Raw genomic sequence first — 5,852 nt, forward strand, 5'->3', positions numbered from 1 at the left:
GGCTCTCATTCTTATTTTCAGAACTTTTTTCACGTTCAGACCATTTTGTATCATAATTTTGTTGGTGATCATTTATAGGACTTCTCTCACGGTTACACCACTGGTTTTGTAGAAACTCTTGTTGCTGTCGATATTGTTGGCTCTCATTCTTATTTTCAGAACTTTTTTCACGTTCAGACCATTTTGTATCATAATTTTGTTGGTGATCATTTATAGGACTTCTCTCACGGTTACACCACTGGTTTTGTAGAAACTCTTGTTGCTGTCGATATTGTTGGCTCTCATTCTTATTTTCAGAACTTTTTTCACGTTCAGACCATTTTGTTTCATAATTTTGTTGGTGATCATTTATAGGACTTCTCTCACGGTTACACCACTGGTTTTGTGAGAACTCTTGTTGCTGTCGATATTGTTGGCTCTCATTCTTATTTTTAGGAATTCTTTCTCGTTCAGACCAATTCGTTTCATAATTTTGTTGTACTTGATGTTGTTGTTGATGATGTTGTTGATAAGGTTGTCGTTTTTGACGTATAGAATTAGAATTCCCATCGTCATTCAAAGACCTTTCGACATCTACAAATGAATTGTTTTCAAAACGTTGGTACTGATTTTCAGAGCACCTTTCTTGACATTGCTTTTCAAAAGAAAATCTTGAGTTAGAATTACGAGAATCATTCATGTGTGTTTCAGCACTCACTGGCCAATTACTTTCGAACCGCTTCCCTTCATAATATTGCTGTTGCATAATTGAGTTAGGTCTTTCAGTATCACTTATATGTCCTATTTCATTTTGTTGTCCCTGTGACCTAGAACAGTTTGAGAAAAAGTTCCCATTGCTATTAAATGAATTTTTCGCATCCATTGACCATTTATTCTCATAGGGTAGTTGCTGTCGTTCTTGTTGCGAAGAAGATCGTGAGTCAAAATTTTCATCGTCAAACACATTTTTTCTAACACGTATATACGATTTATTTTCCGAACTCTGTTGTTGCATATTCTGCTGTTGCATGTTCTGCTGTTGCATATTCTGCTGTTGCATGTTCTGCTGTTGCATATTCTGTTGTTGGTTCATAGAGTACATGAAATCAGAACTTTCGTCATCATCTGTACATCGTTCGTCACGTCTAAACTTTTTATTTTCGGAATGTTGTTGTGGTGTCGCAGAGTACCCAAAGGCTAAACTATCCATATTATTTATAAATCTTTTCTCACATCTTAAGTGTTCATTTTCAGAAAAATTTTGTTTACGATGATATTGCTCATTTTGATGCCCTTTCTGCATATCAAAGTTACTTGAATCAAAATTCATATTGTCATAAGTAAATCTATTTCTAGACATTAACCAGTCATCTTCTAAGCGTTGCTGCTGGTTTTGTGAATTAAAAGAACTCGAAGTGTCATCTTGCCTTGTTTCAAAATTAGTAGTTATATTATTGTATTTTGTGGTATTAAAAGCCCCCGATGTGTTCTCTGTTTGGAAACCATAATTAATGTTGTCATGTTTACGTTTAAAGCAAACTTTGTAAGATCGATAATTGATTTCGTAATTATCTTTGTCAAGATTTCTTAGAGATATAGGATCAATAGCCAAAGTAAGTTCTGTATTTATTCCATTTTCATTTCTAAACAAGACTTCCCACTTATTTATTCTAAGTCCCCTATTTCGTTTCTTGATTTCTTTCAAAATACTTTTATTATCCACATCATTACTTTCTGGAAACCATGCTGCAAATATTTGTTGACAAGGTATGTTTCCTTCTTCTTGATTTGTTTTAAAATTAGCAGTCACATTATTACATTTTGTGGTATTAAAAGCCCCTGATGTGTTATCTGTTTGGAAACCATAATTAGTGTTATCATTAGTACGTTTAAAGCAAACTTTGTAAGATCGATAATTTATTTCGTAATTAAATCTTTCAAGATTTCTTAGGGATATAGGATCCATAGCCAAAGTAAGTTCTGTATTTATTCCATTTTCATTTCTGAACAAGACTTCCCATATATTTGTTCTAAGTCCCCTATTTCGTTCCTTAATTTCTGTCAAAATACTTTCATTATCCTCATCATTACTTTCTGGAAACCATGCCGTAAATATTCGTGAACAAGGTATGTTTCCTTTTTGATTTGTTTTAAAATTAGCAGTTATATTATTGTATTTTGTAGTATTAAAAGCCCCTGATGTGTTATCTGTTTGGAAACCATAATTACTGTTATCATTAGCACGTTTAAAGCAAACTTTGTAAGATCGATAATTAATTTCGTAATTAAATCGGTCAAGATTTCTTAGGGATATAGGATCCATAGCCAAAGTAAGTTCTGTATTTATTCCATTTTCATTTCTGAACAAGACTTCCCATTTATTTGTTCTAAGTCCCCTATTTCGTTTCTTAATTTCTGTCAAAATACTTTCATTATCCTCATCATTACTCTCTGGAAACCATGCTGTAAATATTTGTGGACAAAGTATGTTTCCTTCTTCTTGATTTGTTTTAAAATTAGCAGTTACATTATTACATTTTGAGGTATTAAAAGCCCCTGATGTGTTCTCTGTTTGGAAACCATAATTACTGTTATCATTAGTACGTTTAAAGCAAACTTTGTAAGATCGATAATTGATTTCATAATTAAGTTGGTCAAGATTTTTTACGGAAATAGGATCAATATCTAAAATAAGTTCTGTATTTATTCCATTTTCGTTTCTAAACAAGACTTCCCACTTTTTTGTACTAAGTCCCTTATTTCGTTTCTCAATCTGTGTCAAAATAGTTTTATTACCCTCATCATTACTTTCTGGAAACCAGGCTGTAAATATTTGTGAACAAGGTATGTTTTCTTCTTCTACAATTCTAACCGAAAAGTTTGGCCATGGTTTTAATGTGGGTACAACCGATTTTATCCATTTTTCCGTACTGACATCTTTATTATCATATATTAAAGTTATAAATCCATACTTAAAAATGCAACCATCAAAATTTGGTTTGTCAGAATTTGCAGGTAGTTTTCTGATTTCATTTAAAATGCATTGTTGTAGAATTTCAAACTGAGTTGTGGTCCAACATATACTTGGATATTCTGACGGTAACAAACCAATATTTTTAGTTTCGGTACTTAAAGTATTTACGGGAACGGTATCAAAAGTTACAGGACTTTCCCTATCCTCATCGCTGTCTTCAGATTTTCTTGCAGCACGCATAAGACTAGTTCGGCTTGGATATTTTTCTCTCATTCTTTCAATATATTCCTTTGAAGCACCTGGTTTTCTACCTTGATTCTTACACCATCTTATCTTATTATGAGAATAAACTGTAGCTTCCTTCATGCTAAAACCTTTTCTTAATAAAATTGCGCGACGTCTTCGGGCTGATCCAGAGAGTTTAATTCGACCAATATCTTTCAAATTCACACTATTGAAATCAATATCTTGTGGAATGGTTGGTTCGCCGCTAATATTTGTACTTGTATTTTTTAGCATGCAATTAAGTTGAGCAAATTTTTTAGATTTAGTAAAACTAAACCCTTGTTTAAGATATGATGATAAATGTTTTTTATAAAGTGCTGTTTCGGTAAGATTAGGTCTTTCAGATTTAGCCTTAACTGGTGTTTTCTCTTCATCTGAAATAACAATAATACTTTTTTCATCTTCATAATTTGGTTCTGTTTTACATTTAATTATGTTTGCCTGTGAAGTTGATGGACATATATTTATTTTGTCATTTTTAAAATGAGGTGACGCCTCATATTTATTAATTTGATATTTATAACTCATTTGATTCCCACGAGTGTAGGGGAAAGTATGTCACCCGACGCATAGCCCCCATTACTTCGGGAAGGCTTATTAAAACTAGAGGTCGCCAGATATCTAGAGTACACCGTTCAAAGACACACTCACGTAGTGCCATTCATCCCTCGGCACGGTACGTTTAACACCGGGGATTACGGGTTTTATCGAGTTTTCCTCTCTAGATCCGCCATATTCAGTATAAGCAGGGTCACCTCGTGCAGGATGTGATATCAGATCACGTATGGACGGTCTTAGGCATATAGCAATAAGCCATATATCCTCTGGTGGAATGGATTACTTATCAATATGTTAGTGTATTCAAAAACAACACGTTTCACTGATGTGCTGTACAAAGTAATCTATATCCATCCTTGACCCCAAAAATAAACAGTAAACAACATACAACATCCCATAAAGGAAAGTTTCAATAAAATAAGAAACAGAAAACTAGAGTAGCAAGTGTAACTGAGAATGTAGACTTTACATCATCGACAGACGGACATCACTAAATCAATTGGTCTCGTCAGGCTGATCGAGAATATATTAACAATATAGTATCAAAAGAATACTACCATTCGGACAAAATATTGTTGTGTAGTGTTGCAATACCCAACGTAGAAATATTATATTATTAATAGAAAGATAAATGAATTCGTATATTCAAATCAAGTCTAACTGGCCTCTTACCATCAAATTAAAAGTTTCAATATCAATTACACATCGAAGTGCAGCAACCAGAGTCTAAATCGAGTTCTTGAAATAACTGCAATCTGCAAGCAATTTAAGTATTTCAACCGTTATTTAACCTTTTTAATGCATGTAATGTTTAAAAATATTGTAAATAAAAAATCTTTTTAAGGAAAAGCTTTGATTTTAAAAAATGTATGCAATGTGTACACACCATAACTTATAAAGGAAATATTACCGGCATAGCACTTCCGCCGTTTTTAGCACCTGACTGACTATTAAGTATGTTACACTCTATATTATTTTAATTACGTATTCACATTTGACAATTGTGTACAGTTCAGCTTTGGTTATAAAATCAATAATGCATAATATTTATAATTTTATTTTTATATATTATACAATATTTACTTTGAGAATGTTCGGATAACTATTTTAGGTGACTCAAGATCACACAATTATAGATATCATGGAAACAAAATCATGCGCTTAATCTGAAATTAATTAAACTAATTAAAATTAAATCAAAATAATTAATTTAAGTAAAATCAAATTTTAATTTATATAGAAGTAGTATTTAAATAGTGTAATACTTGAAGTATTTAATATTATAATAAAATATATTTAATATTATAAATATTGTATAATATAATAAAAATATCCATAACAATATAGATTTTAGTCATAAATGTAATATCTTATAACATAAATATAATATATTATACAAATATTGTATAAATTTATTATTTCTACTTACTGTTATAGTTTTCATTTGATTTAATCAAATAACTTTAAAAACAATCAGCACTCTTTTCTACCATTTTCAATGTTCTTTTTCACCCAAATCATAACATAATGGAGCATATATAACTTCTACATAGACTATATATCGTTCGTAATATATCGTTACAAAAAGTAACCATATAACATATATAACTTTATACATATCAGCACTCTTTTCTACATTTTTTGATGTTGTAAATCATAACATAATACAGCACATATAAATTCTCTCGTTTATAATATATAGTTACAAAAAGTAGTTGAAGAAAAAAAAGTCATATATATAACGTCTTATAGTATTATATATATAAAGTCTTATATATATGAAGTATTATATATATAAAGTCTTATATATATAAAGTCTTATATATATAAAATTCTTATTATATTATATAAAATCTTATATATATAAAGTCTTATCTATATAAAGTCTTATATATATAAAGTCTTATATATATAAAGTCTTATATATATAAAGTTTTATATATATAAAGTCTTATATATATAAAGTCTTATATATATAAAGTCTTATATATAAAGTCTTATATATATAAAGTCTTATATATATAAAGTCTTATATATATAAAGTCTTATATATATA

Source organism: Teleopsis dalmanni, chromosome 2 (assembly GCF_002237135.1).
Source record: "Teleopsis dalmanni isolate 2A chromosome 2, ASM223713v2, whole genome shotgun sequence".
Lineage (NCBI taxonomy): Eukaryota > Metazoa > Arthropoda > Insecta > Diptera > Diopsidae > Teleopsis > Teleopsis dalmanni.